The sequence below is a fragment of the Ambystoma mexicanum genome, chromosome 3p (genome assembly GCF_040938575.1).
Source record: "Ambystoma mexicanum isolate Mex_15411 chromosome 3p, UKY_AmexF1_1, whole genome shotgun sequence".
Lineage (NCBI taxonomy): Eukaryota > Metazoa > Chordata > Amphibia > Caudata > Ambystomatidae > Ambystoma > Ambystoma mexicanum.
The window spans coordinates 958,772,178-958,796,960 of NC_090925.1; positions in this window are offsets into that span (position 1 = coordinate 958,772,178).

A 24,783-nucleotide genomic window follows, 5' to 3' on the forward strand; every position below is an offset into this window, starting at 1 on the left:
CATTCTAAAACTTGAGGAGAACCATTTCCGGTTCCGGAACACCTCAAAACCTTCCTCTTTGCTTCTGCCTTTTCCTCTCTTCTCCCCTGTTGATTCTACTCTCCCTCGGCACCATGCACCTGGCCACCCTCTGTCCTCTGGGCCCAGGTACCTGCTCATCTTGCCACCCTCACGCACTGCCTCCGGGTCACCCCCTGCACTGGGGTCTGTATCTGTACCCATAAAGCCCTCCTCTTTTCTTCCTGCACTTTCACACCTACATGGCCTGCTGCCATAAACCCAGCGCTTGCCACTTGCTGGCTGCACTCCCATTGTTTGTTGCCTTTTTATTTATTATTTTATTATTATTTTTATTTTTTCCTTCTCGCTCCGCACTCTCCTTTTGTTCCCCCCTCCGTGCACTTCTCCCCCTTCCCCCTCTACCCTGCACTTGCACGTTCTCAATGTCACTGCGCCTAGTAAGATTGTTGTTTTTGTTCTCCCGTTCCCCTTCCCTTGCCTTGTCGTGCTCTGAAACACTTGTATATGAGCGTGATAGAAATAAAATATGAATATCAATATCAATATATTTAAAGCCCTAAAAATACCAAAGGAACAATATAGACAATACTTTCATTTAACTCTGGATGCTGCCACAGCGAGCATCATTAGGGGATTGAATGAACAGGAAAACATGTCATGGGCAGAATTTGAAAAGGAGGTTAGACATCACTTTTCACCATATCAGTTATTGCAGTATACAAAGAAAACTGCATATACAATGATAGCCAGGCCAAATGTGTCACCTCGCCAATTCCTCCAAGAATTAAAAAGAGCATTCTCTCGCTTTGACGTGTCCTTTAGACCTAATTCAACTGAGTTTAAGACTGCCTATTTTTATGGCTTGCAAAAAGATATTATATTACAGTTAATTTGCGAGTTTCATCACGAGAAGTCCCTTGAATGGATTGTGGATTAAGGTACCAAACTATATGAAGTCATATATTGTCAAAATGCAGAGGGCGACAGAATTAAAGAAACAAAATCAAGATCTAAAGACTCCTCAATGGAGATAAGATCTGCTAAAATGTCACTTGAATCAGCCCAAACTCCAGTCAGAAATAATATGACATCCGATCAGAGGGGTGTACCACAGAGGCCGCCACCCCAGACGCCAATGTTTCAGTCATATGATCCAAGCAATAGAGAGAGTTACATTAGTCCTATGTACATGGGAGACATACTCAAGGTGGGATACCGTCCCAAAATGTCAGGCATGAATAACAATCAGAGACAAAATCAAGATCAAAGAAACAATAGTCCTTACCGGAAATTGAGGGCACAGAGCAGATTTGACCGCAACACTGTGGTGTATGGCAACCAGGACAGACCACGATAAGTGGATTGATTCATTGAAAACAGAAATCAGCATAGGGTACAGTTCCCACAAAATGAAAGACAAAACATGAACTATGCCCTGCGTGACTAAAATCAATCACCACCACCAGTGGATCACAACCAAAGAATGATCACACCACGTTCTCCAACTCCCATGAATTAAGAGTTCAGAAACAATTCAAATAGAAATCAATCTCCTGAGAAATACCAGAACAGATTTAATCAGGGTGAAAGTAAACAGTGCCGATCTAGACCACAAAGAGAAGATTCTAAAGAAATTGACAAATTCCAATGTCTTGAGGCCCAAGTAAAAATGTTGTCTGAACAGATAGGGAAATTCTGTGCAGTTGAAAAACAGTCATCAAATGAGGGGGCGGAAGGTCGCAGAAGCGATCTGGTGGCTTCTGATAACAAGTGACTAAATGCTAATGGCACCTGCAATGATAAAAATACAGAATCCCATAAACCAGTATTGTGTAAATGGTTCTGAGTTGCTTGCTGATTTAAACATGAAGATGCCTGCAAATGAGAATGAGGCAGGGATTGCAACCACGCACAAAAAGGAAGTATGGTTTAATCTAGCGTTGAATCAAAATACTGAAGTACGTGCAGATGAAAAAGAGAAAGGAGAAAATAAACGCGAAGTTCCAAAAGAGCAAAGAAACAGATTAAAAAAAAGACATCACATGCCCTGATAAAACCAGTGATGGAGAAGTAGGTTTGACTGTTGAAACATTCTCTGTAGATACTCAAAATACCTATAAAATGCGAACATGAAAAATGGGTACTAAAAAGGAGGGTACAATCCAGTCACCTCAAGAGTTCTTTGAGCCACATATTTTTCAACAGGCTAAAAAGGCTGATGCTGTGCCAGATGCAAATAGGTTCTCAGAGTCAGAAAATGACAAGTTACCATGTGATGTATATGAGCATGTTCAGTTGAAGGACTGCCGTGTGAATGCTGATGGTCCCCAACAGAGGGGCGAACAGTGGCTACACTACAGTTGACTTCTGAACGTGACAAGACGGACCAAGATTCCCGAGATGAGATAGGCAAAAAGGAGGGAAAGATATCCTTTCATTTACCCCTGTGCTTGGCAAAAAGTGAGAAGGACCCAAGAAAAGTGAGTCATGAAATTAACAGAAATTCACACTTTCTGTGTGTATTGGAAGAAGTTAAGGACAGGTATTGTGCTCCCATTACTGTGGAAGAAAAGTGCAATACGTTTGCAATGATCGATACAGGTGAACAGGCCATGATTATGTCCAAAGAGTTGGTAAAAAGTATCAATGAAGGGAGATCCCCACAAAATCAGATCAGAGTGAAACAAAATGAAGGCCCGATACATAATTTTAATGATGAGGAGGTACCTATTGAAAGTGTCACTGAGGTTGACATAAAGAGAGGAAAACACAGAATGAGACAGGAAGGATTGATCACATCTATCAGTGAAATTCCATTCATGATGGGAACAGATTGCCTGAAAAGGTTGTTGCCCCTCATTGATGGAGTAAATGGTGTTTTGTGGTCTCTGAAAAAAAAACATTAAGGCCTAAGAGAGTAAAGTCACAAAGCATCAGTGTAAATGAATGCCATACCGTTGCTAAATTAAATGATGCAGTGGAGGCTTATCTTAAAATGGTTGTGTGCCTAGTGACACTGTCATCCTGATGTGTCAGGGTGAAAAGCAAAGTGCAAAGGAGAAACAAGCCATTCAGATTTATTTGGAACCTAGGAAAGAATGGCAAACTGAAATAGATGAAAATACATTGAGCTTTTACCAAAAGGAGGAGAAGGACAAGCAGAATACTATCCCTGAGGTAACCACAGAAAAACATATCACAACCCTTGCTGAAATACATATGGGAGATGGGCAGCCATGGATCCATATTGGTGTAAATGGTCATTCTGAAATGATAAAAGCCATGTTAGCACTTGAACAGGAAAGGAATTGTATTAATGAGAAACTACTCCAGAGAATAATGGAAAGAGAGGAGATCCCAAAATTCAGGATTAAAAACCAGTACATTTCTGGGTTGGACAATCCAGACTTTGAAAATAGAACTGCAGGAAGGTGCATGATAAAAATTACCATTGGCCAGAAGTGGATAGTGAGTGGGACACAAAATTATTTTTATTTGGGAAATAACATTATGCACACAATGTGTATGGTGTTGGATCTCCTTAACCAAAAAGTGTGGTCCCGGCTAGGAGGACCTGCACCTGAATTTGAAGACAAGAGACAGGCTTATCATTGTGCGCAATTGGTGCCGTATGTAATTGAGTTACAAGTGACAAAGGAGGTTACCATTCCTGCATTTACCAGACAGGTCACTATAACATTAAAGCATAGAAATGGACAGCAGATGAAAGATTCTGATGCATTTGTGTGCTTAAATTAATCCATGAAGCAGCAGGAGCTGGAATGTGAATATACACCATTGGTAGATATTGGGGATGGGCCCATCAAAATCATGGTGAAAAACAAAGGGTGTCAAGATATTTATTTGGAAAGGGTTTTTTTATTTGGAAGAGAATTACGTGTTAGGAATGGCAATAAAAAAATCACATTACACCACCGATTTCAGCAATACAGTGATTGGGAACATCCCTGAGAGGTATGTAGATGCACAGGACGTGTTGCCAGTGTCAATGGACTCCCAACCTAAAGGGATATTCAAAATTCAATCTGTGTATCCTTATGATTCCAATGAGACAGTGTGCTGTCACCAGGAGAATTGCATACTATTTGATTTAAAGGAAGGTGAAACAGAAAATCAGCCTATTGAAGTGGAGGCTGATGTTCCAAAAAATGTAAAAGGGGCAACTCTGCAAAGAGATACAGCCACACAATTAGAAGAAAGGACAGAGGTTCCTCCATTGGAGGATTTGCCACAATTTTCAAAAATGGTAGAGGAGCAGATTCTGTCAGCAGATGTATGTGACAGTGAAGAGGACAGGAGTGTATTGAGAACAATATTTATGGAATTTAAAGAGGTTTTTGCCAAGGATGCATATGATTGCGGCCTAACTGATTTGCATGTTGCCACATTACCAGAGGGATGTGGTAGAAATCCAGTATATTTGTGCCAATATCGGTTGCCACTGGCATGCTTGGAGTAACTGGCAGAGGTAATTAAGAATTTAGAATCCAGAGGAATTATCAGACCCATTCAGAGTACCTAAAACACTCCCATTTTAGGCATATTGAAGCCAAATGGACAGACTTGAGAGAACTGAATAAAAGGGTACCAGTGTCTAGAAGGCCATGCCCCTTTATTGATCAAGGTCTTGTTCAGGTACATGGGTCAAAGGTGTTTACCACGTTAGATCTTACATTTGGGTACTGGTGTGTGCCATTGGCTGAAGACATCAAAATTTGTTTGCATTCTCATTTGATAAAACGCAATACGCTTGGTCTAGAACACTGTTTGGGTATGTCAATAGTGGGAGTGAATTTGGCATATTTTTGAGAACAGCACTTCCAGATGCGTCAGAAAGGGGAACCATAGACTATGTGGATGGTGTTCTGATTAAAAATGAAAGCCTAAAAAGGCATGTTGAAGAAATTAGACATGTGCTTGGTCAATTACAGAAAACAGGTGCCAAAGTATCCCTGCAGAAGGCCCAATGGTGCAAAAAGAAAGTGAATTTCATAGGTCATGAAGTGACTGAACATGGGTTAAATCCACAAAAGAAAAAGGTAGAAGCAATACAGAAACTGAAAAATCCCACTTATATGAAAGGTCTAAAAAGTCTACTATGGATGACAGGATATAACAGGAAGTTTATTGAGAATTACACCGAAATCATTCAACCCTTGACTAAATTATTGAAGCAGAATGTACCCTGGAAATGGGAATAAGAGCAGTCTGAACAGTGGAGAAATTGAAAGAATGTCTTAAATTGAAACTAAGTTCAGTGAATGTGAAAAGGCTCTTCTGATCACTGTCTGGGCGTTGCAGTACTTCCGTCCCATTATTCAGCGAGAAAAAGTAATCATTGAAACGAACCATCACCCTATGCAATCTTTACAGAGTAAAAGAATTAGATCAGGTAATCTGGCGCAATCTAGAATCACTTCATGGACTTTAGCTTTACTGGGATTCACTATAGAATTAAGATATGGACAGAACAAAAAGAGCCCAATTGTTCAAGGAATAGCAGATCTGCATGACTGTGCAGCTGAATGTGTTTCAGATGAAATAGAAGTAGAGACCAGTTTGAATGAATTTGAACAATCACCACACAAAGCTTTTAATGAAAATGTGTGCAAAGATTTGCCAACTGTGTATGTAGATGGATGTGCTTATCATATTGAAAGTGATAGTGATAAACAGCTGGTGGCAGGGATAGGGAATGTCTGGATAAACTGTGAATACATTCCTAGTATAGGGATGAGAATTGGAGCCAGGAGTAGCCAAATAGCAGAGTTAGCTGCCATTTATAAGGCAGTTGCTTCTGCAGTTGAAAACAAATTCAAAGAAATTGGCCCTCATTACAACACCGGCGGTAACCAATGGCGCTATTAGCACCATGGTTGCTGCCGGTATTGTAACGAGTCTGCCATGGTGCAATGGGGAATTACCACCTCATTCCAAGGTTGGCGGGCCGGTAATTCCCCATGCACCATTCGCCCTTCCCCATTCCCATTTTTTCCCCATAGGGCTCAATGCAAATGGGGAAGGTGGTAATTACGGTACCGCAAATTGCGGTACCGTAATTACCTTCAAGGTCCCTTTGCGGGTCCCTACTTTAACGGCTGGTCCAGACCAGCTGTTAAGGTCGGGAGCCGCAAAGGGACCTCGTAATTAGGCGCTAAGGGGTTAACGGCGCTGCAGCCTTTTACGGCGCCGTTAACCCCTTAGCGCCAGGGTCGTAATGAGGCTCATTGTCCTAGTAACTGATTCTGATTATGCCCAAAACAGCTTTGTAGAGTATTTACCTGGCTGGAATGCAGAGGGTATGTTCACATATAATACAAAGCCTCTCAAACATGGGAAAATTATTCAAGCTATAGATAAATTGGTATACCGTCATTTCATCGACGGGCCTTTCATCGGAGGGTTTTTTGCTGTGATTTTTTTTGGAAAAAAAACGATTTTTTTTGGGGGTTAAAAATTAAATACATTTGGTGTGTGTCTACGGTAATATTTAAATAATTAAACGGGTTGTGGGTTTGGAGGGGTAACCCCCCCAAAAAAAAACAATTTTATTTTTCAAAAAAAAAATCCACGTCAAAAAACCCTGCGATGAAAAATCTGTCGATGAAATCACATAGAACCGATAAATTAGTGTCAGAGAAGGATTTGATAATACACTGGAGGATAATTTGTGGGCACATAAAGGCACCACCAGGAGAGGAGAAGGAGGGAAATGATAAAGCAGATCAATTAGCCAAAATTGGGCTGTCATGGGGGAGTTATTGCCTATTGAACACTTAATTGATGAAATACAGGTCGATGCAGTTACACGCTCCAAATCTCCAAAAGAAGTTGAACAATCTATAGTACAATGGAGTTATAATATGCCAGACCAGGATCTGATAAAGGCACAAAAAGAGGACCTAGTAGTAGGTGTTTTTTATAATCATTTGGTAGACCCCAAACAAAAATCCCTTAACTGAAAACGATTGCAAAGGAAAGGAAGAAATGAGAGTGTTGTTAAAGAACAACAAAAGAATTAAACTACAGGATGGTCTGATGATTAGGGAGTCTGTAACAGGTCAGACAGTGGGTGGTGCCTCTTTCATTCAGAGGGTTAATGTTGCACCACGCGTATGACGCAATAACTGCAGGACATAGTGGTTCACAAAAAAATTAGAAATATTGAAGGACTATGCTTACTGGCCACATATGCCCCAGGATGTAGAACTATACACCAGGGGGTGTCTGGTATGTGCACAGTTTAAACCTGCTTCACCACTGCATGGAGCTCCATTGATGAAAAGAGGTTTAACCCTTCCATGGTCAGATTTGCAAATCGACTATGTTGGGCCCGTGAAAAGATAAGCCTGGGGAAAATAGGTATTTATTAACGGTGGTATGTCTGATGTCGAAGTGGGTGGAGTGCATGCCTGCACCAGACTGTAGTGCACAGACAGCAGCCACCTTGTTGGTAAATCACATATTTTCAAGGTTCGGGTTACCCCAAAGGATAGAATCAGATAGAGGAAGTCATTTCACAAGCGCCTTGATGAGCAAGGTGTAGCAGATATTGGGGGTAAAAGGAAATTGCATATCTCCCATAGACTGGCTTCTTCTGGAAATGTAGAGAGAAGTAACAGGTTTGTCATAGAGATACTAAAGAAATTTGTACCAGAGGCAGGTTCTAGTTGGGATCTATGGTTACCTTTAGTATTAATGGCCATTAGGTTGACTCCTGCTAAAGCAACAGACATCAGTCCTCATGAGGTATTGACAGGCAGAAAAATGGTGCTGCCACAACATTTATCGTAAATATGACTTTGGAAAGAATAGACATAAAAATTCAAAATTTCTTGCGGCATGGCAAGGGCCATTTGAGATTGTAGATAAAATATCCCCTGTGGTATATAAAATAATGAGGACCGAGGGTGAAATAGTGACAGAGCAATTTGTTCATGTCAACCAAATTAAGCCCTGCCACCCAAAGCATAAAATCAGGAGACTTGAGCAAGTGGAGATCAGCTAAATATATTGATTGCAATGAAAATAAAGATGAAAGTAGGGAATCATGATGAGAGCATGGTAAATGTATTTGTTGGCGTATGCATTGATGAGTGACTGTTTCATGATGTGTATAACCTAATGACATGAGAGCAGGTACAAGTTGGTATATATTTAATTCTATGAATAATCAGAAATATGTTCAGGTGAGTAAGCAAAAGCAAAACGGTCATATTTAGCCTTTAAAAAAACGGTACCATGGTTTCATCAAAGACGCTGAATCAGGCTAAGTTATTCTAATACTGTGTGGTAAGATTCTTCTGCATGGGATAGACAAAGAAATATGGTGGAAAGGATGGAAATATAAAATACTGTAAATGGGTATATTTGGTTGCGAATTATTGTAATGTATAGTGATGTAACGTTTTAAATATTGTCTGTTTGTCTATAATGTGTATTTAATTGCAGGTGTCTTAAAGGGCAAGTCCTGGAAACTGTTTTGGGCCACGTTTAAAAAAAATCTTGTCATGGAAGAGGGATAGACAATTGTTCTATGCTATGTACTTAACCTGTTTCTTTTCTATTCAATTTAGATATCAATAACCTATTGTCCTGGTAGGGCTGGTTCCTGGAGGCCATGGGGTTGGAGTCCACGGGATCGGAGTCCATGGGAGGAAATCCCAGGAAAGCCTCTGGACCGAAGTATGGGGGTGAAGATAAACAGCCCGGGATGCCAAGAGAGATGGCTTCTGAGAAGGAAAATCCATGGAGTGCCAAGCCGGAGAGATTCAGCTGAGAAGGATACTGTTATGGAAGTCTGGTGGACAGGACATCTCAGAGGTGTGATCCTGAGGATTGTGGGTGCCAGAAATAGAACATTATTGACATCTGGTGCAAGTAATTTTGTTTTCACAGTTATTGCTGGTGGAGTATATTATTGTGCTGTATTCTACCCGTTGGGACTTGAACTGGGGACAATGGAAATTGTTTATTTTATTTTAAATTTATTTTGTTGTTTTATTTTATTATTTTATTTTTGTGCATACGTGCTAAAAAGATGGTCACTCCATAAAATACATAGACAGAGACTATAATTCAGAAATGTAATGGAGTTTGAACAATCCATGGACATGTGAGGACTGGTATGCGCACTATATTTATTCTGTTTCATTTTTGCTTTACACTTAAGCAATTATTCATTGTGGAATATTTATATGTTCATTTTCATTAATATGGTGTTATTTCAAACATTATTCATCTGACAACAATGGGGAAGGAGAGATATCATGTGATACATACATTTTAGACATTGATGTGCAGTACATCCAATTATGATTTTGCGAGTGATCATAATTGTCCGAAAAGGAGGGAATATATGTAGGGATATATGGCATTAATTCATGCAAAAGCAGATGATAGTGTTTTCAATGGAAGCAACAAAATGGGTGTAAATGCTGGTGCAGTGTTTTGAAAGCAGCCACTGCAAAATGTGTGCAGATGACAATGCTTTCAATAGCAGTGTTTTAAACTGGTAGTGTTTTAAAAGCAGCCACTGCAAAATGTGTGCAGATGACAATGTTTTCAATAGTAGCCAGTAAAATAGGTGCTCACTTTAAGAAACACCCAACAAAATATGCAGTCATGTTAAAATGCAAATGGGTGCAAGTGGGAGCAGGTTAGGGATACAGGCCGGCAGGTTGGTGGAATTGGTCTAAATTCAGAAAAGGCATGGGGAATTATATGAAGCAGGTGAAATGTCACATTGGGTCATTAGAACAGTTGGACAGTGAATTAGGCCTTCAATGACAAAACAGAATGCAAAAAAAGACAGGGATTCAATGTGCTGTACACATATACAAATTAGGTGCATTTCTATCAGTGAAGAACTGCATTATATAACAAACTAACTTTCCCATTAAAAATAAACCCCAGTAACTAATTCATTCTCCTGGTTAACATTGCAATGCAGTTCAGTAAACACGGACGGAAATTCCATGAAATAGAAATTTGCACAGTAATAAAAAAAAAATGAGCTGCCTTCTTGTGTATTCTGAAATCTCCTTTTGTTCGCACAGGAAATAAGGAGTTACATGAAGGCCTCGTGATGTGATTGGATAGTAGAGTCAGAAGTCAGACACGTCAAGCGAAAGGCAAAGTTATTCTTGATGGACAGACAGAAAGATTAAATAGAGGCTTGAACCGAAAGGCTGGGCTTTTGGTGTTTTTCCTGCGCCGCTGCTGGGTGCTGGAGGTGCTCCTGCTGGCTGCAGAGAAGTTGCAGCCCTATCTGCCTGGAAGTTCAAGGCCATTCCAGAGATCGTGTGACTGGGAAAAACTTCAGGGCAGGCAGGAGCACGGAGAGGTTGAGATGATAAATTACAGCTACTTCAAGTCTGTATGTAAGTATCTGTGGAATTGAGGAGAGCGTGGATGACTGCCAATTTTCACTATGACTGTTTAGATAAGAATAGGGCATTATTTTTAAATAGGTTGTTGTGGGTTGTTTCATACACAGGGACTAACATTTTTTCTTTTCTTGCAATGCATTTGTGTTTTGTTTCTCAGAGAATCTCAGATGTGCCAGCCTGTTGGTAAGAGATTATAAATGTGTTATCATGAAATGTAATGTTTTGTTTCTTGTTACATATCGCTGCCTTTAAAAAAAAAAATAATAATAACTGCCATATCAGAAACAATGCTGGTGTTAGTGTTTCCTTTTTCACTTTGCACATCTGATGGTCATTTTTTCAGTGGGGAAAGTAACTAGGGGGCGTTGGTGTTTGCACTACAGTGATAAAATATTCACCACTTTATTTACCGCAAGGGACAAAGTCAGAGAAAAAGAGAAATATATATATGCAAGTTAGAAAGTTTGTGTGTGGGTATGAATGTGTTCTACCCTGCTTGCTAAAAGGGGGAATAGAGCCCTTTAAGGGTGTAGGTCATTGACCTAGATAAGTCATTGACAACTCATATGCATTTTTTACAAGTGGTGTTCTCTTTTGAATGTACTAATCCTGACTTACTTATAGTCAGCCCGAAGTGTGTCATACGTATAAAGGGGGAACGTTTGTCTTATGGGGGGCATGGCTAACCAGCCATGGAGTAGGACGCGTCTTGTGAGGCAGATCCTGAAGATCCGACAATTGATCCGGAATAATACGCTGTAAAAGTAACCTGCGCACTTCACAAATAGCAGCAAAGGTGTTGTAACTGGTGGCCAGTAATTGCTACAAGAAACTAGGAAGCGGAGCGAAGTCCCACGGAGAAAAGGAACTTTTAATCATGCGGCCGCATGTACGAGTGGGCAGGCAAGATGGCGGACAACAAAGAAATCATTCCCGTGACCGAGGAGGAAACTGAGCCGTGCCCGGGAAACTGGGAAGTGGACCGGCGCTCGACGCCCAGGTGGCGCTTGGTTCTTGTGCCTGATGAGCACAGCATCCCGCAATTTGAGGGCACCCGCGGCGCTTGGGGCGGTGGAGTGCACCGTGAGGCAGGCACGGCAGACGTGTACAGCGGATGCCCGCTACAATAGAGTTACAGTTGCAGGCACGGCTGTAGTGTTCCGTGCGCCTGTACGCGCAGTGGCAGCCATGGATTGAATGAAAGGATACATTGTTGCGGACTGCTATCCCCAACGAACACTGGCAAAGGAGCCACACTGAGTGATGCAGTCAGCGCGGCTCGCATAGAAACGGTATGCTGGGATATTGATCAAAGTGCACCGTAATTGCAAATAAAGTCGCCTGAAGCAGTGTTCTGTGATGCCGGGGTGAAACGGGAGGAGCGAACGAAAGTTGGAAGATAAGAGGAACTTCTAAGTACACGGCTGCATACACACCGAAATACAATATGGTGGACAACAAAGGGCCTGCAGCATTGACAATAGAGGCAACGGATCCGTGCCTCGGAGGATGATTCAAAGGCCTGACTTTTAACACTTGTGTGGAACCTAGGATTTGTCCCCGCTCGCTCCCCACATGATGAGCAGCATGGGCTCATAATAGCAGGAGAGCTGCTCTACATCACAAAGTGATTTACTGGTGCATAAAAGACATTGGGTTTGGCAGAGGGGGCGTTCTTCTGTTCTGGTTGGGAGGCATAGGCTCAGAGACAGGAGCTGAAGTGGCCATCCTTAGGAGTAGATGGGACTGATACAACGAAGTGGGACACGCTGCTATGCAAATCGAAGCATAGGACGACATTAGCATCACTTCACCTAAAAGGAGCAAGAACCCAATTTATCCTGGACTGTCGCGATATGACGGCATAACATGAAGGAAGGCGCCAAGCAGGCTGAATGCCGGCGCTGCAGAAAAGTTCCCATTAGGGTGATTACACAACACTAAGTGCCATATAGGCCTGCGGCATAGTCGCAGCGGAGTGGAAGGTGCATCTACAGATCCTCGAGGACATGCGAATGGAGTAGTGATCACAAAAGGCAGAAAGGTACGTGGGAGGACACAGCCCACTCGAAATGTAACTTTGCACGCCACAACATATCGCAGCCCCCTGAGGACAACGCTCCTGGGCCTGAGTGCCCTGGGGGAGTTACAGTAAAACCAGGAATAAAACTAGCACGACGCAGAGGAGCTGGAACTGGATACGCATGCAGGATTGCATGATGTCGGTTAAGGGAGTGAGGGCCAAGAGCAAGCAACCTACAAAGGAGAACTTCGCCAAGACACAGCAGACTACAACTGCCTCGGCTCATAGCACAGCGGCGGCCTCTGCGGATGATACCCCAGTAGGAGAAAACCACCTGGTCCTAGCAGCTATAACAGAGCTGAGGGCCACATGGGGGACAGCAATGGCAGATTTACAGACGGCCCTGGAGAATAAAATAGATGCAGTTGGAATTGAAGTCACACTGCTGCGACAAGACGCCCGAGCGCTGGTAGAAAGGACAAGTGGCTTGGAGAGTGCGCTAAAGACCAATACAGATGTCAGCACAAGTAATGCGAAGGAGGTCCACATACTAAAGCAGCAGCTGGCTAATCTTGAGAACCGAGCAGAAGAAGCAGAAGGCAGGGCAAGACGAAACAACATCCGGTTGGTCGGCCTGCCAGAGGGAGAAGAAGGCCAGGACCCCACGGATAATGTGGAGAATATGATCCTGCGAGAAATAGGAGCAGACAAGCTTTCACAGGGGTTTACGGTTGAACGTGCACATCAGGCCATGATGAGGAAGCCACAACCTGGGGCCTCACCGTGGGCGATAATTGCGAAGATCCTGAATTACAAAGACAGAGAGAAGATCCTGGAGTACTTTCGCAAAGGTGGAACGATAGAAAGGGCATCTACTAACATCATGGTGTACCCTGACTACACCATGTTGGTGCAAAGATTGCGGTACAGCTATGTTGCGGTCAAGAGGAGACTGCGCACGGCTGGTATCAATACCCTGCGAAGCTAAAAGTCTTGCATAAAAGTAGAGCGTTCTTTTATGATACCCCAGAGGAAGCAGCGGCATTCCTAGACTTGCAGGGCTGTCCGGAGCGAGATGAAGAGCAGGACCATCAGGAGCATGATAAGTGAGGAGGATGTATTGTGAATATTATGGGGATACAATGGGAGGGGAATCCCAGTAACTGCATTATGGAACTTTTGGACTCACTGACCCTGTTGGACTGGAATATAGTGAACAAAATGCACCAGTGAACTATGTGGCACTAGGCGTAGCGAATTTGAAGTAAGCAGAGCAGCAGGATTAAGGCAACCTACCCCCAGGAATTAGTAGTAAGGCGGCCATTAGGGTGACTTCACCCTGCTGAGCTGCGAGTACAGGCTATTGCCAGAAAGGGCTAGATGCGGGGGTGCCTGAGATCCAGGGATGGAGCTAGGCAACAGTTGGGGAGGGTGTTGTTAGGACAGGGAAGGGAGTGGGGAGGGAGGGCGGGGGATTTGTTGTGTTTTTAGTTAAGGGGAGTTTAAGTTGGGAAACAAGCCTATATAGACGAGTTAAGCAATTGGTTTGGGACTATACAGGAGAAAGGAGGAGTGGGACTCTACCATGCCATGGGGGACCTTAAAGTAGTTTCCTGGAACGTCAGGGGGCTCAACAGTTATTTGAAGAGGAATACGGTCATGCTATACCTACATTGACAGAAGATAGATATAGCCTTACTGCAAGAGATGCATCTGACGCGAGACAAGATGGAGATGATTGGGAAGAAATGGAAGGGGACAGTGGTGGGTTCGTCATATTCGGCGTATGCTAGGGGAGTGATTATCTGGGTGGCGCCACACGTCCCATTTCAGCTGCTACAGACGCTAGTTGAGACCCCGGGGGCTGATGGACTCCCAAGTGAATTCTATAAAACATTAAAAGCAGAGGTGCTTCCCCCGCTTTTGGATATGTTGAATGAGGCATATGAGCTGGGCAGACTGCCAGAGTCACTCAGAGAATCGATTATAATACTACTAACTAAACCTAATAAGCCCGGGCAAAGCTGCGGTTCATACAGACCCCTATCAATGTCAAACCAAGACAGTAAAATACTGACGGCCGTTCTGGCAAATAGATTGAGGAGGGTCATTGGTAAATTAATACATCCTGACCAGCAGGCTATGTCCCTAATAGGAATATATCCAACAATCTTAGACAGCTCCACAGAGTCATTGAATATGGAAACGAAAATGAAGGTGATCTGGCAATTGTGTCACTGGACGCAACAAAGGCCTTTGATTCGGTCAAATGGCCATGGTTGTTGGCGGCCCTGGCTGGCTATGGGATGGGTCCTAGATACTTACAGTGGGCTAAAATGTTATACAGTGAACCGCTAGCCAGAGTTAAAACTGGAGCAGTGATATCGGAAAGGTGGCAACTCCGTAGGGGCACCAGACAAGGCTGCCCGTGGTCCCCTATGCTCTATATATTGGCCCTGGAAGCCTTAGTGATCTACTTGAGGCAACAATATGACACGATAGGCATCACTGTGGGGGGTGAACAACATCTGATATCCTTATATGCAGATGATGTGCTGTTGTATCTGCGACACCCGGAGGAAAACCTCCAATATATTTTGGAAGTAATGGAAACATATGCGGGGATGTCTGGTATAGCAGTGAACCCTCAGAAGTCCAGCATGTTCCCATTAGGCGGATATAAAGGGATCCCCTTGAAACAACTACCGGTGTTATAGATACCATGGGTGGTTAGCACATTTCGCTATCTACTGATAGATATATACCACACGGTGGAAGAGGAGCATAGGTACAACACAGAGGTAGCTATTAAGAAAATCAAAAATTGCATGAGGTTCTGGGTAAAGCTGCCTTGAGCAATGATGGGGCATGGAGCAATGTTGAAGATGGTGGTCCTGCCTAGGCTTCTACACTACTTTGGGAACATCACGTACTGGATACCAAAGAAGTTCTTCACTAGATTGGACAGCATGTGTAGGGACTTCCTGTGGCATGGACCACGGAACAGAGAGGACCTCTGGAAGCTACAGAATTTCTATGAGAGAGGGGGTATTAAACTGCCTAATTATGAAGTCTACTATGTAGCAGGCCAGCTGCAATACGTGGCCAAATGGCTCTCAGAGGAGAGTACTCGGAATCCAGGTTGTTCAGACAAGATTGTGCCCCATTTTACTTAAGAGAAATTATGTGGCTGCCCAAAGCAGAAGTGGAAGGGTGTCCCAAGATGATGGTACTTGGATGGAGGATGTGGCGCAGGGCCTGCCAGATGATGGAGAACCCATCCCCGTGTTCCCCTCTGGTTGCACTAGCGGGTGGAGAAAAGCAATTTCGGATGATAATCAGAAACCATTGGGAACCGGTTGGGATAGCGACCATGGGAGATATTTGGCAAGAGGGGACCATAATAGATTTTGAGGTGTTGAGGGAGGAAACCGGGCTACATACAGGCCAGCATATCACGTATCATAGACTGGTGCGGAGAATTAAGAAAACGTGGCCTGAACTGGTACTGGAGGAAGAACCAGATGCTACTATAGACTTAATATATGACATAGCAGAGGGGGGACACGAGATATCTAGAATATACGAGATGGTGATGTCTAAAGTGGGGAAGGAGGTAGTACAATTGAGCAAAGACTGGGAAGGAGAAGTGGGAGCCCCGATGGATGATGGGATGTGGGAACGAGCCAAAGGGTATCATAGGAAGGTGTCGAGGAATGCTAGACTAAAGCAGATACAGATGTATATCATGCACAGAGCGCATATGACACCCCAAAGGATATCTAGGTTTTAAAATGCAGGACGGCAAGCATGCCCTAAATGTGATGAAGAGAATGTGGGCATGGTGCATATGTTTTGGTCATGCCCGGTTATCGAGCGCTTCTGGAGCGAAGTGGCACACAAGCTAGCAGAAAGAGGTATTAAGATCGTGGTGGATACAGTGTGGGCCTGCTTGTTAGGGGGGTTCCCTAGGCCACAGAAACTTAAGCATGTGAGCAAACTAAAGGACCTGGCATATGCACTTGTAAAGAGAAGAATTGCTATGGGATGGAAGACATGCCACAAACCACGAGTGGAGGTATGGTGGAAGGATTTGCAGAAATGGGCGGAGGCAGAAACTATGGTATGGCAGGAAGCTAGCAATGTAGGGGGGGAGGAGGAGACTGAGACCCTGATGGCATGGAAATTATTAATAGCAGAGTTATTTGAGTCAATGCGTGACCCAACGGAACCCATGGAAGAGAACACCCTGGCACAAGACGTGGGAACAGAGCATTAGAGGAAGTGGGCTCATAACGGGGGGTGGGATATTGGAAGCAGTGAACACAATCAAGTGATGTATAATTTAAATGTTATTGTATGCACTGCAAGTTTGGTGTGTATTGTTTGTTTAAATAACGAATACATTAAAAAAAATATGTTTGTCTTATCATAGGGCAGTGTTATAGAAGGTACACTCAGCACTAAATTATCACCAAAATGAGGTAAGGCCAATTTGCCGCTTAAATACCATGATACCAAATTATCACCAAAATGAGGTAAGGCCAATTTACTGCCAAAATACCACAATACCAATTTACCACCAAAATACCACAATACTAAAAGACTGCCAAGTTAGGCAATAGCCCTAAAGACTAAGGGCCTCATTACACGGTAGGTGGTAGCCATGGTGCTATTAGCACCATGGCTACCCCTTACTGCCTTCTTGGTCCGGGTTGGCGGTATGGGGACTTACCGGGTCATTCCGACCCTTGGGGACCCAGTAAGTCCCCATGCCAAATACCATTCCCCATTCCCATTTGAGCCCCCTCAGGGCTTAATGGGAATGGGGAAAGAGCTAATAACGGTACCGCAATTTGCGGTACCGTTATTTGCTCTGAAGTCCCTCAGAGGGTCCCTTCCTTAACGTGTGGTCTGACCACACGTTAAGGACGGGACCCACTGAGGGACCTCGTAGTAAGTCAGTAGGGGATTACCGGCACCGGTGCCCTTACCGGTGCCGGTAATCCTTTACCGCCATCCGTGTAATGAGGCCCTAAATCTCTTACAGGAGTTAATGAAGGGTTTGGGGCGGTGGCTCTTAGCATGGAGAGTTGAGTTGGAGCTAGTGGTCTTTCTATATAATTTCGATGTTAATACATTGTTTACTATCTTAAAGTTGACATCATGAAAGACTAGCTCTGTTTTACTGGAGATGATTGTAAGCTCCAGATTCAATTAATTAATATTCAAAATTTCAACATATTCATTGAGCTCTGTCATAGTATCGTCCCATATAATAAATAAATTGTCAATGAAATGGTACTATACTACAATATGTTGTGTAAAAAAGATTCCATCTCTTCTGTCCATGCTTTTTGAGTCTCCCACCACCCCATATAGAGATGTGCATACGTTGGGGCCATACATGACCCTATCGCAGTTCCCTGGGTTTGTGTATACATCTGATCACCATAGAGAAAATGGTTATGCTCTAAACAAAATGTTAACATATCCAAAAGCATTGCATTGTGTTCCCGAAAGCTAATCGATCTACTCTCTAAGAAAAACCGTCAGGCAGCAATGCATGCTGTATGCCTGATTGAAGTGTAAAGTGAGACAACATCTAGGGATACCAGAATGTAATTAGGTTCCCAATTGATGTTATTTATCTTAGTCAGTAAATCTGATGTGTCTCGTAAAAATGAACTTAAACTAGAGACAAATGGTTGAAGAAAGAAATCTAAATATTTGTAGGTGTTTTCTAATAAACTGCCAATGGAGGAGACTATGGGGCGACCCGGAGGGTTTGTAAGGCTTTTGTGTATTTTCGGGTTGAACTAAATTAATGGTGTGACTGGATATTTGTTCTTAAGAAAAAAATACTCATCATCACTGATCAAATCTAGATCACACTATTTGCGAAGCATTTGGTGGAAGAGTATATTAGTATCTTTCAACACTGTTTCCTCTACCATTATATAGTTGTTGATGTCACTCAGCTGTCTCTTTGATTTTTCTTCATATTTGGCACTGTCCATTACCCCTATACCTCCCCCTTTATCAGATGGACGAATGGTGATGGTGCTGTCATTCTTCAGTGCCTCCATGGCCTTAAATTGCATACATTTCAAGTTCCTTTCAGAGGATGGGATACTGGTAGATAATTATTTTAAGTCTTTCATGGCCAACTCTTATAAAGAGCCACACATTATATTGGGGTAGAATATGGATTTAGGTTTGAAGTGACTAGGGCAATTTATGTCAGTCTGTATTCCATATTGTTCCTTAAGTGTTTCATTGTCTACTGCCTTAATTTCTTCCTGATCTAATGTGGGCATTTGATCCATATTGGTTAGATACATTAGTCCTGTAGGATCTTTTTCAGTTATTGGAGACATATTTTCCTTTTGTGTTTTCTTAACTGTTCCTTCTTTAACTTTAGTAGCATAGAATTTCATCAGTTTCAGTTACCTGGTGAATTTAAATAAATCCACTCTTGTGGATGTGTAGTCATATGTATATGTCGTGCTGAAAGACAAACCTAAGGAAAGGAAAGAAGTTTCAACTTCAGTAAAATTTCTGGTCGAAATATTGAAGATCTTTAATTGGAGGTCTTCCCCCCTCTTGGTATCCCCCTCTGGTTGCTGCCAGATCACGTGGTCATGTAGGACTAGTTGCTTATGCTGGCGTCCCCACCTCGTTTTTGGTTTCCGGCTTTTCCTGCGGTTCCTCTTCCTTGTCCAGCATATTGCCCTCTTCCCTTTTTGTCCATCCTGCTGATGTAACAGCTTGAACTCCTCTAAAAAGTTGAGTTTTTTAGCAGGGTATGTTTCCCCCTCAGATGTATCCAACTCTGAACTGCTTGCTTATTCCGTTGTGGAATATATTTTTTGCTGTTCACTCACCATCTGTTCCATTCTGTTTTTATAGGAGCATCAAAGCATTTTGCAAAGGTGTATATTCTCCCTTGATCATAGTCTAGATGATTCCGTTTAAATTTGTGTTGTTTTCTTGTTCTACTTTATCCTTCATATCTTTCCAGATTTTCTTCTACTCTGGTCATTCTTCTTATACATTCATCACTGTCCTCTGAGCTGAACAGTTGCTTTTCCATGTCTTCAATGTCTTTGATTAGTTTTATTCTATCCAGTTTGGCAAATTTGATCAAACTCTCAATCACCTTAAAAGAGCATGTGTTCGTATGATCTATCCACTCTTCAATGAGTCTGGGGTCTATATCCTCAAATGTCGGGATTGTTAAAATTGTCAATCCCCTCGGAATACGTTGCACTTCCACATATGTTTGCAAGGTCATAGCTTCCCTCCATTTTGCAATTTCTTTCTTCTTTATTCTCTCCAGTTTGTCCAATTTGTGTTGTATTGTCAAGCTGGCTGGTAAGCTATTCTCTGCCACTGTTTCCAATGCTGTCTTGTCTTGATTCAAAAGGATCTGGGCCGCCGCCCGTCTCTTAGCTTCAACTTGGTCTGTCACCTTCTCTGTCCTTCAAAATAGAAGGTCCAGGAAGAGTTTCCTTATGTGTATGCACTATTTGAGGTAGCGGAAAACTGAGGTGAGAAGCTGACCAATATATCACTCGACTATACAGCACACTCTCACTCCACAGTTGTGGCTGCGGTGTACTGTGCTCAGTTGGTCTCCCCTATCCACCCATTTAAACAAAAACCTTGTTTGTCTCTTCAATCCACTCTCAAAAAAGAAAGTGATATACTGCAATACAATTGCTATGTGTGAATTATAGGGGGCTACACCATACCTAATTTGCATTCATCTATGAATAGATATCCATCCAGAAAAGCAGATATTCCTAGTCATGGGAGGTGGCAACTCGTGACTAAAAATGTAAAAAACGTAGTTAGCCTTTTGCTGCTCTGCCTGCATGTAGCTGGTGCTTAAGGTTCTGAAATTCTGAAAGCTGGCTTGCTTTCTTAAAATACAAAAAAAAATACACTCTTTCACTGGTTGTTGCACTGCAAAAAACCATAGAAAATAGTGCATTAAAATGTCCAAGCACACGACCCTGCAATCTATTTGTTAAAATTCAAATCTTTATTTGAACAATAACATGCAAAACACAATAAAGTCAGCAGAAGCAATATACTCTAACTCACATGACAGACAAAGTCCATATAAGTCACTCACCCTCCTGGGTGGACTAGCGCCACGCGTTGTGCCCAATTCCTGGGCTTCATCAGGCTGTTAAACATCCACATCTGCATAAACCACTCACAGATATATGTAAACAGTCAAGCCACCAATCGCGGCACGCTCCTCTGCTCAGCCTCAAAGCACGTGATCGCTACGCGTCGGCAAAATACCTACTAATTCATCATACATATTGGAATTATTGGATTGTCTATAGAATGGTCATCGCATTATCCACGTCTAGATATATGCAGAGCTAATGCATCTGCTATAAAATAATGACTGGTATAGTGGATGAATTTGCCTCGCTACGGTGGCTTGCTGTTACGTTTTTTAAAATCTTTCATAATTCGTGTTCTTGCGCCAGTGTGCCACATGTTTTTGTAGGATTGTGGTCTGCAATAAAATTGCAGACCACTATCCCTAAACCCAGAACGAGCGCTTATTGAAGCCTGGCAGGCGACTTTCCAAATCCCTTCTTTTCTATTCCATTGCGATTTGTTCTATTTGCTGTAGTACCCTATCTGTCTACTATGCACAGGATGTCTGCTGAAACCCTCCAATACAGGGAAAATAAAATAAAATGTATCAAAGTGTATCAATATATATATCACAAATCCTTTTCGACTCCAGATGAAAGCCCCTCATCCTGCAATTCAAGCCGGTACGGTAAGATAAGTAGAGGAGCCTTTCCTGCTATACATAGTGACGAATTCCGTCCAGACAACGCAAGGCATACTTACAAGTCCAAACCACACAGCACTCCACTGATCTTTAAAAAAATGAAGGGTGTATCAGATTATTTTTGTATTGAATCACAAAACCATGGCAAGGTCAACAAAAACTCCTTGAGCAAAACCGTGTGCGTTCCACCGCTGCCGGGGCTTCATCAGGCTGCTATTAGATTGTAATTAGCAAGGTTTCATTTTTAAACATCGTGAAGTCAAAGTGCATGTTACATTTGATCAGGAATAGAAAAAGAATTGGTGCTACACACTTGTTCTTGCAACAAACATAAGTGCCATGCCATCCTAGTGTCCATTATGCATAGATTATTTTAACAGAACAAAAACTAGCTGTTCATTAGAAGGTGTTACACAATGTTAGGGGGTTTGTTAAGAGCTATTACATAACTTTGAAGATATTTTAGTTTTGTGGTGAATTGGCAGTAAATTGGTGGTAATTTAGTATTGTGGTATGGTGGTGAGCATATTTATAGAACTGCCCTATATGATGAGACAAACCCTTCCCTCTTTTGTATTTGTATTCTGTTTTAGGGTTGACTGTAAGTACAAATCACCAAACCTTACACTTATGGGAACATAACATTACCATCTGTTATGCTGATGACTTATATACAACATCAGCCTACCATATTTAACGTTTCTGTTCAGCTTCCAGCATGCATAGGTTAACACACACACACACACACGTGCATCACAGACTTTCTAGCTTGCTATATAGTTCTCCAATTTATACTTTTTACTCTATCATCTGCGGTAAATATTTTACCACTGTGGTACATGCACTAAGGAACTTCCTTGTTACTTCCCCTTATTTAAAAATAATCACCAGAGACACAATAAAACAATCCCACCAGCTCAGCTTTTGCCGTTTTTATTCATGTGTTAAAATAACACTAGTTACAATAAAACATCTTATTTCGGTTTACAATGAAAGCATTTGTTTGTTCTTACCAACGCTTCGAAACTGATGCAGTTATCTAAGAGAAGAGATATGAAACACAGCACAATACATGGACATATTTCTTTCATCAGATTTTGTAAGACCATTAAACATGTGAGAGAAAAACAGCAAACACTTTGTTAAAAATAAACATTTGTCCTGACTATCTGATGGAAACGCACATGCAATCGTTCGCGCTCCTCAATTTCCACAGATACTCACATTAATCTGTGAAGTCCCTGCTCTTTATCTGGAAAGCCCCCTCTCTGCTGTGTATTATCAGCACAAAAAGTATTGCAGATTCCATGCTGCTTTCGCTACCCCCAAAGGTCAACAAACAGCCCCAGCTGCATCTAAGGCCTGGACAGCTTGGCTCCCTCTGTCGGTCTGCTGCTTTCCCTCTCTTCTCCGGACACCCAGAAGTAAAAAGTACCTCACACCCTTTCTACCCCCTACATTTATAGATCAGCCCTGTCAATCAAAACTATGTCCTGCCTTTTTTCTGACGTCTTCTATCACCCCAGTAAGTTTCTAGAACCATAGCATTTCTCTGTCCAATCACCCAGCGAGAGCTTACATGTATCAACTTTGCTTCCTGCACAGGACAATAGCCTTTTCTGAATGGAAAACAGCAAATGCATCCTCTTGCACGTTTTACTTCTGCCAAATGAACAACAGAATTTTCCATCTGAGTCACTTTGCATTTCAATGTTAAAAGGAGTACTAATTAAATAGGGTTCACTCTTATTTAATAGGGACTTGTTAATTGATTAATCTGGGTTAGTTTGTTCAATGCAGCTACACAGATGGAGAATTCACTTGTAATATGAATCATTCTTACACATGCTTCGGCATTTAAATCTGCTGTCTTTGCATCCATTTTGCTGATTCCATTGAAGCCTAGTTCACAGCACCCATGGGCCCACTGCATTACCTTTTAATATACTGTCTCCACTTGCACTAACTAATTCACTGTCTCTATTTGCACTTATTTCTACTGACTGTCTCCATTGAAATAATGTAATGTCATGTACTACTCCACATAGGATCTTTGTGTTGTCATGCATTATTCTACATCTCCCTCCTTTTGCTCATTTATGGAAAGCTTGCGACAACCACTACATGAGGAACAACAACCAAATTTACCAGAATGCATGTGTCCCAATAAAAATGAATCTCTTAGGGAGAATTCAAATATTTTCACCCTCCTTTTCCATAGACCATAATAAAAACAACAGTTGAAAATAATAATACAGTAATAAAAACAAAAATATGTGTACCTTCCATTTAAGTGTCCACATCTGAAATGTCCACATGTAATAAAATAAAATATATGTGCACTCGCGACTGAAACGTCCATATTTAAATGTCCATATGTAAATGGAAAGAACAAAAAATAAAATAAAACGTGCACTCCAAACTGAAGTCCATATATGCATATCCATGAAGAAATGGAAAGTTAATATTCCAAAATAAACACCATAGACTTCGAATCACATAGTCATCACATATGTACGCATTCCATGGAATAAGCAGTCTCTCCCACAGAATATAATATCAATATCAGTATGTATGTACAAAACCCCCTTTTTTTTCTATTTTCATTTTTTTTAAATAAACAACATCTTTTGTCCACAGTTCAAGTCCATTTTGGTGGAACACAGCACAGTAGTATGCTCCATAAGCAATAAATGAAAAATTAACAAAAGTGAAGATGAACAAGACAAAATGAAGATTATGTAATTTCAGTTCCTGGTACCCAGAATACACAGGATCACGCCTCCAGGATATCCTGCCTATCAGTCTCCGCCCCAACACTGCACATAACTCTGTCATTATCAGAACTCTTCCAGTTTGGCACTCCATAGAATCTTTCCCATGGATGTAATTTTTTTGGCATTTCAGGCGCCTTATCTTCACCCCCATTCTTCTGGCCGGGGGCTTGGCCAGGGGCTCCTTTCCCGTGGTATCCTCCAAGGGTCCAGCGCTCCATGGATCCGGCCCTGCTGGGGTAAGAGTTTAGTAATCTCTAGAGTGAATAGAAAAATAACAGCTTAAGTACTTAGCATGCAACTATTTTCTCTGCCTCTTCTGCTGCAAGGCCTGAAAATAAAATTGGAATTCTGATTAAAACACAGTGGCTCCCTGGATTTGCCTGTCTGGAACACCTGAAATTAAATTCATAGTTATATAAAAACAAACAATATTTCACACCATGCACTCAAAATAATTTTTTAAAATACACACAGCTCCATAATATTTCAAATTTCTAACATCGCTTACCATTTCCCATCAATTGCTTGAAACCCATGCAAAAAGATCCTACTACACAATATTAGGAAAGCCCAGTTTGGTTCAGCGCCTCTTCATGAACAGAAAGGATAATTTTTAAATGTTACATGTGGCTTTATTCACTTCTTGCTCAACAGGCCTTGCGTTTCTTTACTTATGGTGTGAAACCTCATGTATATATATCACACTCGCTCTTATATCAC